An 11758-nucleotide genomic window follows, 5' to 3' on the forward strand; every position below is an offset into this window, starting at 1 on the left:
TGACACACAAACACACACACACACACACACACACACACCATTTCACGCTTCATATCAGCCATGGTTGGATTAAACAACAGTCATGTCCTCCGCGGGGTGCCTGTCTCTGTCTGACAGAAAAGCCTGAACAGCAGGTCAAAAATATAATTGGCTATTTAGCTTTTCTTCAGTCACTGCTAACTGCAGCAGTTAGGATGGAAAACATAGACAGACTTTAATACAATATATTTTCTTGGCAGCGTTGTCTGAATTCTATGTTTGAGTCTGAGTTTGAACAGTGTAATAAAGCTGAAATAAATGCACATCTACATTTAATGTCTATGATCAAAACCCACAGACTTCAGCTAAAGTTTAGGCTTTGGTTCTGATGTCCAGCACCCTGTACTTCCTTACCACCTGTGCAGACAGTGATTATCTGGATACGTCTTACGGAAGAGGTCCAGTGTTGTGAATAATCCTCCTATAAGCTGAAAATCTGGCTGAGATGTGCATGCAGCAAGACTGACCTACTCTACTCTACTACGGATCTGTGTGACCGTAACACAGTTTTAAAGATTATCCTCTTTCAAAGATCATCTTTTCTTTCGAGGAAGAGCAAAATAAGCTATTCTAAACTTTAATAAAATTTGGCATACCCCTTTGGGTTTTAAATTCACACCAATAAAAATAGAATTTGAAGTCACTGACTGTATTAAAGCTATTCTGCTTTAGAGCGTCAGACTCTATAAACAGTATGAAACTTTCAGCACGTCTTTGGCGAAGACAGCAGGCTATTTAATGCCAAGCTATTTTTGTAGGAGCTCTAATGAGGATCTTGACATCCTTTCTTGATGGTGATATATCAGGAGTGAGTACACCACCCAGCCTACACACAGCTCGCACTGCACCACTGTTATTTCACTGTAATGGCTAGCACAAGCATGCAAACTGTAATTCCTGTCAGTTCCTCTGGCGATCTTCAAAGCCTGCGGGCCATTGGATATGATCCATGGCATGTCCCTGAGAGGTCACCAAGAGGATGAAGAGATAAGCTCCGGAGGAATTCAAAGCCTTCTCACTCTGCTGCCGGCCACCCCGTCGCTACACAAAGGACTTCATATCTGAGCAACTTTCAAGTTCTCCTCTGCAGCCACTGCAAAGTGTGTGTGAAAAAACTTCAACATCAAGTTTACAAAAGATTTTTTTTCCTTTCAGGATTCAAGCTTTTTTGGTGCAATCGGTAAGGTTGATGCTCCACTTGAATCCCAGAGGGGCTTTGGCGATGCAAAATGCTGTGACTTTGACCCTGATTGTTCACTAAAGCAACAGCAGTAGTGGTAACAGCACCCTCTCATTCGCCAGCGAAATATGTTTTCCAGTTGTTGGCATATTCCTCTGACGCCTGTTACCCTCTGCCTCAGGGAGGACTGAGCTCACGGGACAACACAGCCGCTGTTACGAACAATAAAATCTAAGTGATTTTATTTTTTAAATGAGTGTCCACAGCTTTCTGCCATGTGCAGGTGAAACCACATTATTATATAATAATGTGATCAAAAAACTCCCATCACCAGAGGGTTAAATTAGAATACGGTGGACGGGGAGCTTTGATTTTTATTTCACAGTGACGCTCATGATATCGATCAGTTCTGCTCGGTCTAGATTCAGGAGCTATGAACTGAGTGCCATAACAAGAGGTCTGTCATGCTCTATGCTTTTTATTTACTGTCATGCCAAGTGCTGAAATGGCAGCAGCATGAGCAATTAGTGCCATTCATGGATTGATTTTAACAGCATTGTGATCAATCTTAACAACCACTATGGTCTTCTTCTTTAGCTTGGACACTTCGCACTGAGTGGTTTGTTCAATACAGTGATCTACAGTACACCGAGGTCATCAGAAACAATGAGGGGGGGAGAGGAGGCCACTGCATTTGCATAATTTACTTAGAATCATTAGGTGTTACCCTGTAAGTCACTGGCTTCAACAGCTGAGGATCAGTAGTGTAACAGTTACTTTCATTATTGATTAGTCTGCATATTATCTTCTTTTTTTTTCAATTCTCAATTTACCGGGTTAAACCAAGGTCCAGACAAACAACTTAATTGTCCTCATAAGACTTAATAGCCTTATCTTTCCCTAGTCTTCTGTAAAACACAGCTGTAGCAGAGGGTAGCATAAAAGTGAGTTAAAGTAGATTATACAGAAGCTGAGGAAGGACCATTAAAGTAAACATAAATACAGGTACGAACACAGAAAAACAAACTTAATATATAGAACCTGAGTGTTGGGGTGTGTCCTGTGATACTCTAATCACTTTACAAAAAAAGATAATTAAAAAAACCCCACCTTAAACAAATAAAGAACATATAGGTGTAATCTTATGGTGCAGGATAGGCCTTATTACGGGATGCAGAATAGTGCGGCGACATTGGAAAGCTAAAGTTGATATATCAGTGAAAGACTATGTTACAAGCTAACAGATAGGCAAGACATCTACATGAAAATATGGGGTCCTTATACTACTGTAATCTGACGTACTGATGAGTTGCACCCTTTCTTACAATCTGAGGTGTCAACTAGTGTACATAACATAAAATACAATTTGATATTGTACCACGTAAAATATGTATCATGCACGTTTATATTTTTGTGTATAAACACGCATCCACATATTTATATAATGCTCTGTCTTGGTTGTTTTCCCTCTGTCCTTGTTCCCTTTGTCCCAACTTGTAGTTTGCTGGGATTTTTTGTATCTTATTGGTTGTATGTTTTTGTTTTTTTATTGTTGTAACCCTACAAAAAAAAGAAGAATGTATAGGTGTTTTATACACTATCCAACTTTCCCATCTTTTGAAAAACTGCATATTATGTTCTTGATTTACTTCTTTAAAGTGTCAGGAAAATAGTGAAACATGCCCTTTTTTATTTCTCAGAAACCATGGTGACAAATATCTTGTTGTGTCCAAAAAAAAGCAAGACAAAACCCCAAACATATTCCACTTACTATGATACAAAAAAGAGAAAAACAGCACATCCTCTCATCTGAAAAACTGAAATCAGAGAATATTTGCCAAAAACAATAGATAAACACTGTCAAACAGAAGAGCTGAACTCTTTTTCTACAACATGAATAAATAAACAGCTTCAGAGAACAAAATATGTGAGGTTCTGCACACGCTGATGACACTAAAATCCAGACAAATCCACAATTAGATTCTGAGGGAACAGATGAGGAGTGGAAATGCAGGTTAGGCTCTGTCTGTTTCTGATTTGCAGCTCTGGTTAAAAATTAGCAGGAGAGCTCTAATGAAAGCCCAGCGACTTCACACTTTGGGGAAAATGATGAGGGTGTTCAGCCTGTGGGCATCTGGTTAGAGACTAATGCATTTGTACTGCCCACTGAACATGATAATGCACTAGGTAGAGAGCAGGGACACCTTCACATCTGTCAGCATATACAAGCACTACAAGTGCAAATATTACAGGAAAATATTAAGACAAACATCTCAGTTGTGTTAGCCAAGTGAGTCCCATAAACAGACATGCTACTGTGTGGTGTTTGGAAACAGACAGGGCAGATTAGGGCACTACTTCTACTTCCTTCAGGTATTTTTATCACCTGAGGCTCAGTCTAATCAAAACATAGCTGGCCTTGAAATACCTGCAGCTACTGTTCAGGGTTTCCTGGAGCAAGTGGCAGCTTCCTTGCTCATTCAACACAGTAAAAATACTGAAATAAATTCTGGAAAACTGGTCTCTGGGTTTGTGGGTTATGGTCTACCTCAAGGATGTTAACCAGCAGTGTTAATGCCGGAGTGCAGCTTCACTGGGAGTCCACACAGACTTCTGTAAAACCGCCCTACATCTGACAGGACTGATTCTGAGCTGCTACACAACAGCTTTTCTGTGGTGTGTGTTTTTTTTTTTTATCAAATCAAATTTAACATGTGTTGTGACTTCCTCTTACCTTAAACAGGAGTCAAGAGGACGCTCCAGCAGCAGATGGTTTGATGCAGTTCACAGGACGCAACTCAGCGGAGGATCTCTCAAACATGTTTCATCTCCACGATCATTGAGCAACAAAAAATATTTTCTCTGATAGGCTGTTTTTACTGGGCTTTGATCCGCAGATAACTGACGCCAGTTTGCCAATCTCATTAGCTCGTTTAGTCACTCAGTGTTGTTCAATAATCTACCGCAGACAAACCGCTACACGCTTCTAGCACCCAGTCGGAGAAGAAGGAGGGAGTAATATTAATGGCCCTGTAGGCTCACCACCAGTCCTCATCATCCCCAGCCGCGCTGAGACGGTCCACTCTTTGTTCCACTCGCTCCCCTCAACTGTTCACAGACGTGGACGTGATGCAGGCGGTGGGTCGACCTGTCTTTTCTGTCGCCTGTCCGATGTGAAGGCTGTTTGACGCTGCGGAGAGGCAGCGCCGCACCGTGCGCCCTGCGCTGCCTGTGTCTGCCACACGGACCAACAGCACTGCCTGCTGTACTTAAAGAGACACAGCAGAGCTCTCATATGAGGCGCAGTGGCCGCCGCGCTGCGCTGCGCTCCGCTCTCCGGGCCACACAGGGGAGATCTGGCGCGGTGACACTCTCCCTGCTGATAAGGCAATTTGAGTTTGATTTGGTCCGAGGGCTTCAGTCGGAATCCCAATTAGCAGTCAGGTTAGTTTTGCGCATACAAGCATTTTGCCTGGGTTGATTGCCACCACCAGCTTCAATAGATCTCTGCAAACTACAAATCACCACTGAGTGTTTCTAAATCTCTCAGATACTGTGGATTTGAAAAGGGAGGTTGAGCCAATATGAAGTCTTAACAGTGCAGTGTATATATATGGCTCTCTGTTGGAACCCTGCCGACTGCAGTGACAGCAATGGAAAGTGGTCATAAAAACAGATATACTGCAGCAATAATAGTGATATTAATACTGATAGCAGCAGGCTCACAGCTAGTTTGGAGTGCAGCTAGACCCTGGTCTCAGGGTACCAGCATGCACCTTGTCATACCAATGCAGGACAATATAAAGTAGACATGCACGAACCATGTTCAGAATATTAGTATGGTCCTAGTTTTTAGTTTAAGTTCAATTCTAAGATTTTATTTATGTATGTTTTTATAGTTTCATTCCTCTTTTGAGGGTCAGTGGGCCTACTAAACCTCACTGGAGGCAAAACATGGTGTCCCCATGTTTGAAAACAGCACCTCAGTAAAAACATGCTGTGACGGAAGGATGGATTAATGAAAGTGTCAGGGGGCCCCCATGGCCTTCACCTGCAAAATGTCACTCAAATTACTCAATATCGACCAGGAAGAGACTCAAAATGACAACAAAGAGACATAAAATAAGGAGATGCAAAACAGCTGCAAAGGGCAGAGACTCGCAACCAGGGGTGTAAATACAGACAGTGCAGGCAGTGCGGTTGCACAGGGGCCCATTGGACGGGGGGGTTGAGAGAGCAGTACCTCCAATAGTATGTTCCCCAGAGAACAGACTCTTGTAAATCATTCAGATTGTCATCTCAGAAACACACCCATATTCAAAGAAGAACTCATGTTAGATTAAAAAAGTGGGGCCAACTGCTGTATATGCTCACATAAAAGAAAACACATTTCCATTATAGTTTCTTTTTTTCCGTGAGTCAGTAGCAATCTATTCTACAATAAATTTATATGTTTACTTTACATGAACTATAAAACCAGAAATAAACGCTAAAAAAGATATTTAATTGAATGAATACTTTGTTATTTTATTTCGTATTTTTGTCACATATAGATTTGCACTGATGGTTACTGTGTAATATGTATGTTGACGTTGTCCAGTGTCAAGTTGTAGCCAGTTTAGATACAAAGTCTTGCACTAGGGCCCATTATAAAAGCGTACACTAAGGCCCATCCTAACTAGGCCTACCATACGCCATCACCCACAACAACTTTGAAAAGTGGTAAAACAACCACAAAGAGACACAAAATGACCATAAAGAGATGCAAAGCACCTACAAAGAGATTCAAAACATCTACAAAGGGACTCAAAATGACTGCCAAGAGATGCTGAGCAATAACAAAAACAGGCCACAGAAACATAAACTACAGAAACACAAAATGGCCACAAAGGGCACACAACCACAGAGAGTGTGAAACAAGAACAAAATGAGGCTATATGTCTATAAAGTCTGTGTGCCTAGCTCCTGTGTAGAAGAGGTCGTGGGGCCTTCTGCATGTCTGTGCCCAGGGGCTCATTGTCACCTAATCCATGAATGTCATGTAGGCTGTGCTACATGCTAGCAAACTTTCTGCATGCTGGTGCCCCTTTTATTCTTTTCTCCCCTGCCCCTCAGACAGCCTGCGTCCACCACTGCTGAAATCATATCATTGTTAACACAATGCTGGTTAACTTTACCCAAAGACAATGGGTTGTTTTGAGCCAAATCAGGTATATTTTTGACAATGAATTTTATCTATGCATCTATATTATGTATGTGAGATATGTGAAACTGTGTGTGTGTGTGTTAATAGTATCCAAAGCTGAATGCACTGATGTTAATACATGTACACAAACTCACCCTCACAAACACTGGTATACCACACCACTGTCACGTTTTGATTAACACTGAGAGGTTTTTTTCATGCACTGCTTTCTGATTTTAATCCCGATTTCTGCTTCACCCCTCTCAAACCCACCTCCAGATGTTCAGCCGCTGTGTATCTCCCTGCTGCACGCAGGATTTCCAGTGTCACATCGGGGTGATCATCCATTCAGTTTAACTACAAATCTCCTTGTGTGTAAACAGTGCGCTTCAATCAGTTTTATCGTTCTGTCCCTGACAGTCACGGCTGTTAAATCAATGGCTTAGAGCAACTGCATTACGCAGATCTTTAAAGGGCATGTATACAAATAGACATGCACATGCAAGCAGGATGCAGAGAAGAATGTAGATAGGGAGTGTACAGTGAGTTTAGAGCCTCCAGTGCACCTGGCTGGTAAATGGGTCCAACAAAAAGATTAAGTTTTAATGAAAGAGTATTGAGGGTTTGTCTCACCTGTGAGGTTAGTCAAAGCCTACTTTGTCCCTCCTGGCTCCAACACCTGCAGTCTGAATAAGCCACTCAGTTATTACAAGCTTAACGCTGGTCTGTCCTTAAGGGATGGAGTGCTGACACAACAGAGGATGACTCTGCATATTTCAGCAGCATCAATTCATGGGTTGGTTGCTGTCTGTGCTGTCTGTCCCCCGTAGCGCTGCCACTTACAATTACTCTCTTCTAAATGGTGACTCAGCGACGGACTCCAACTTAGAGGGACAGTCTTGAAATCACCAGTGTGCAGCAGTGATATTACTCATGCTGAATCAGGCAGACAGGATGGGACAGTGGCCAAACAACAGGATCCAAAAACTCAGCTGATGTTTGAGGAAGTTAAATCAAACTGCAGAGCACTGCAGAGAGATGCAAAACATCTCTCCTATTTTTATGTCTTTTTTCAAGGATATACACATACATGCATGATATTGTTAGAGGTCAGAAGTGGGGGGTAAATCATGTGTTGCAGGAGATAAAACTCCAGACCCACCAAAACAGCGTCAAACACTCACACATCTGCATCACAAGCCTGCAATTGCTCCATTGTGTGCATTGTGTGTTGACCTGTGTGTGACCACCACTGGTTTATCCCCGCTTCAGAAGACAGAAGTAAATAGGCGATAATGGGCTCATTGTGTAAAATCTCCGCTCTCTCATGGGGCTACGTAGGCGGCAGTATGAAAGGGGGACAAAATGTTCTTTCATTTTTAGATTGTGACCAGTTAAATGGTTCTTCTGCTGGTCCTGTTATGTGTCACCATCTGACAAATGGCTGTTGTGAGCACAGATACCACACACAATCCAAAAAATAGCTCATGTGAGATTATGCTGTTGGTATTCTCCCTCCTTCAGATTTGCACATACAGTGCAGCACCACATATCTGATGCACAAAACATGAAAACAAAGTCTATTAAATATAATTTTATTCATGTTATAACACATCACGTGATTGTATTCAAAGGGAACTCTCACCCAAGAGACCAATCTAGCTTTCGTGCTGTAAACAGAGCCTCATGAGAAATCTACTGGAGCTACAGTTTAGGAAGAACTTCATTATTGTGAGTTCTTCATGAGAAATAGGGTCATTTGTCACATGTCTTTACAATGTGACAGAGTAGAAGTCATTCACATCTTACATGCTGCAACAAGAATGAAAGATATTCCCCTTAGGTTAGCTGTCACATGTAAAGGCCTCATACTGATGTCAGAAGCTAACATACACCTCATCATCACTGATGATTATTCAGTTTCAGGTTTCTTAAAGGAAACTCTTACACAACAAAAATCAAAACACTACCGTCAGAGAGCCATCGCATCTCTTTTGAGGTGCTAGTGTTTGTCACATGAGACTAGGACCGCGTCAAGTTCACTTGGGAACTGTGAATGTCACCTCCAGCTCACAGGGAACAATGAAACATCAGCTCTTTTACTCTTGTTGACATCAATTGTGCATGTTGAGGTGTTTAAATTTCACATGCATGTAACAAAGAGGCAGAGGCATGACGTAGGGAGGAAGAGGAAGCTGTTTCCCATACCTAAACTATGTTCTCTGATCACAACTACACGTGAGATGGACATCATCTTTCATTGTCCTTTTCTTCTTTTCTCAAGTTATCAGTTTTCTTTTAGGCTTTAAAACTAGCTTGAAATTTAAAAACATTAGATTTAAACTACCCTTTAAATCTCAGTTCAGCTTTTACTCTAAACTTAGATTAAATTTAACTCTGTTGCACCAAAACTTTAAATTCCAATTTAAACTTTGAGCCAGGTTTAACTTTAAGCCTACAGCTGAGGAGGTTTAACTTTTACAATGTCTGTCTTTTTGAGATGGATCCAGCAAAATGATCAAAAATAAAAAACAAGAGACGCCCACACTGAGCTGAAATGGAACTTGTGCTCATAACGGAAAAAGTTGAGAGACAGACTCAACCCACTTGAATTTTTGTCAAGGAAACTGTTTTAGAGCAACTTTCTAACTAATCCACAACAATGTAAAGTTTATTGTTACAGAAAAGCAAAAATGTTTTAGCAGTTTACCTCCCCCCTTACCAGATGCTGACAGCATGCTGCTTATCTATGTATTTATTTATAAGTATTTGTTTATGTGTTTACTATTTTAATTTTGATATAATGCATGTCCCTACTGATTAAACTCAGTTCAATTCTGTTTAGATAAATAGACTTAGTTTAGTTAAACTGGGATTAATTCTGGGATTGAACTAAATCTAAAAACTAAACTAATAACTGGGATTAAATCTGGATTTACTCACTACAAACCTAGTTTTACTGAACTGTGATTAGAGCCGATCTTAGATTAAATTAATCCTTGTTGGTGCAACCCAGCCTTAGTCAATAAATGTCTGAAAAAATGTTTATCAGAATCCAAATTGTTGTTTATAAATTCTAAATTGCCAATTAGCACTAAACACAATGTGTAACTGAGATTGATGATAATGTTAGTTTTGCAGGTTTGTGATCATAAAACACACTATTGGAAACTCTTAAAGGTGTACCATGAAGGAAATGTCAAGCAGCCTACCTTTTGTAAACAGTGTTACCGGCAAAAGTGAAAGTCAACCTCATCTTGTTTTGGGACAATCTTTGTCCGCTTGAGATTTCGCCTCCATATTTGCAGGGGGTTTTGTTTTGTTTTATTTTTTTGGTGCTGTGCCTGCAATTTTTGTATTTTTCTCTTGGATGCGTGCTGCTTATGGTCTGGTCGCTACCTTTTTATAAAATCCCAACCTCACCAACCACCAGGAACGTCCCAGGCACAGCAATATAAGAAGAAAATAAGAAAATACAGGCACAGGGCAGAGTCTCCGCAAATAAATACACTGCCTCACTCTTCTAGTCGGTTATACGATATAATTGAGAGGGATTACATTTGTTTGCTTGTAGGAAAATCCTACATAGGGCATAAGTTTGACTTGACACTGGGGCTAGATGAAAGCTCAGGAGATCACTGAAGTTATTACAATTCATCCTGAGGAGAGCATGAATGTCTGCGCCAAATGTTGCAGCCATCTGCCTGATGTTAAGATATTTAACTCTAAATCACTAATGTCAATCTCTTGGTGGCACTAGAGGAAACATCAGAGGATTGCTGAAGTCATCAGGATTCAGCCTCTGGGGAACTTGATCACAAAACATAATGGCTGTCCTTCAAATGGCTGTCTGCCTGGATCGACCTATCGACTTTAATACATTTTCAAAATAGCTGTAGGTTACGCTACAGTAATGTTCTGTCAGTCAACAAACTGACTAAATGTTTCAGCTCTATTCCATTGTAAATATGCATCCATTCACAAACACATCTGTATTTCTCAGTTTTGGGTACATCTAAAAGTTCTTTGCCAATGTGTGTGTGCAGGCTTTGAGTCCATAGTTCAGTTTAAAGTTTTGTTGATTTAGACTTTTATCACACATGTTCATGTGTAAGATATGTATATGTTCCGTATAGACACTTTATACACTCTAAAGTCACAAGTGTCACCTGTTCAGTGTCATATTGCAGTCTAAAACAAGCATCCAGCTGACATTTTGTGGGCCTGCATAATCACAAACAACAAACAGATTTAGTTTTCCTCTTCTCATTTTTCACTGGGACTTTACTGCTAGTCTCTCATGACAATCAGCTGATAATCACGTGTCATGTTTATTGATCATTGTGGTGATTTAGTACCTGCCTTGTGGCCATACACCCATGGGACTGATCAGTGATTCTCAATGGGATCAACAGTGAAACATCCGCTGCTGACACATTTTAAAATAGACACCACTCCACTGTGTGTTTAGGTTTTTTTTTTCTGTACCGTGCTAATCATGAGAAGCCTTACAGTTCCTTCCTGGAATAGTTCTCATTGATTTGACACAGGAATAACACGATCGATAAATGTAGTTGCTGCACTCTGTTTGACCTTTAAACCAATAAACACTTACTTCCCACTCCGCAGGCAGCTTTTTGGCAACAGTAGCAATTACATAAGTGAGTTTTACAGCGCTATGTTATGACTAATTCTTTTGTTTGAGTGTTCTCAACATGTTGCATAAATTTTAGTTTACTTTGCTGAGATTCAAGGACATTAATAAACATTTGTCTTGTATAGCACTGGGAAGACGTTAAGCTGAATTCCTGTTTAACAGTTTCCACACACACACAGCTTGTTCACATTGCCCAAACAATGTGAAATCTTAACTTGTGAAACAAAGAAACTCTAAAACTTCCTTTTGCCAACTAGGAAGATATATGACTGCAGTCCTCCATTGTTCTTACCTTAGTGTTGCCCCCTCGAGGATAAAGACATGGAGCACAGAATCATAAAATGCTGCTCCAACTCCCAGACTGTTTTCCTTGACGTGACATTATCATTAAACATTATCACTGCAAAGCAATTGTCCTCATCAGCCACAAGATGAGTGATTAAAGAGCAACATTGCTGCTGCTGCTTTACGTTTGTTCTCTCATGACTGTTGCCTGCTAATACTGACAGGCAGTTTCATTATCATCTCCGGTTTGAGCCACTTATCTGAAGAGATGGTTTTCACACACATCCTCTGGCTTCCTGTCTGTCATGTAGTAAAGCACACACAAAAACCCAGATACAGTCTGAGTCAGTAAATATTTGTCAGGTAGTGAAGTGAGTAGCTGTTTGCGTCATGATTTCATCCATATGCACTA

The 11758-nt window shown here is 40.7% G+C and overlaps 1 protein-coding gene across 2 annotated transcripts in view; it reads right to left on the reverse strand.

Annotated features, from left to right (window-relative positions):
- Nucleotides 1–11530, reverse strand: part of wscd2 (WSC domain containing 2) — a 55504-nt gene extending 43974 nt beyond the window's left edge. Inside the window, exon 1 of one of the 2 annotated variants that reach the window (XM_050050054.1) lies at nt 11354–11530. The gene's annotated coding sequence lies outside the window, so the exon portion shown is untranslated. Of the gene's footprint in view, nt 1–3953; nt 4536–11353 lie in introns of those variants that run through there. The other variant, XM_050050053.1, reaches the window with a different exon arrangement.
- Nucleotides 11531–11758: the final 228 nt, after the last annotated feature.

This window comes from Epinephelus moara, chromosome 8, assembly GCF_006386435.1.
Source record: "Epinephelus moara isolate mb chromosome 8, YSFRI_EMoa_1.0, whole genome shotgun sequence".
NCBI classification, from domain to species: domain Eukaryota; kingdom Metazoa; phylum Chordata; class Actinopteri; order Perciformes; family Serranidae; genus Epinephelus; species Epinephelus moara.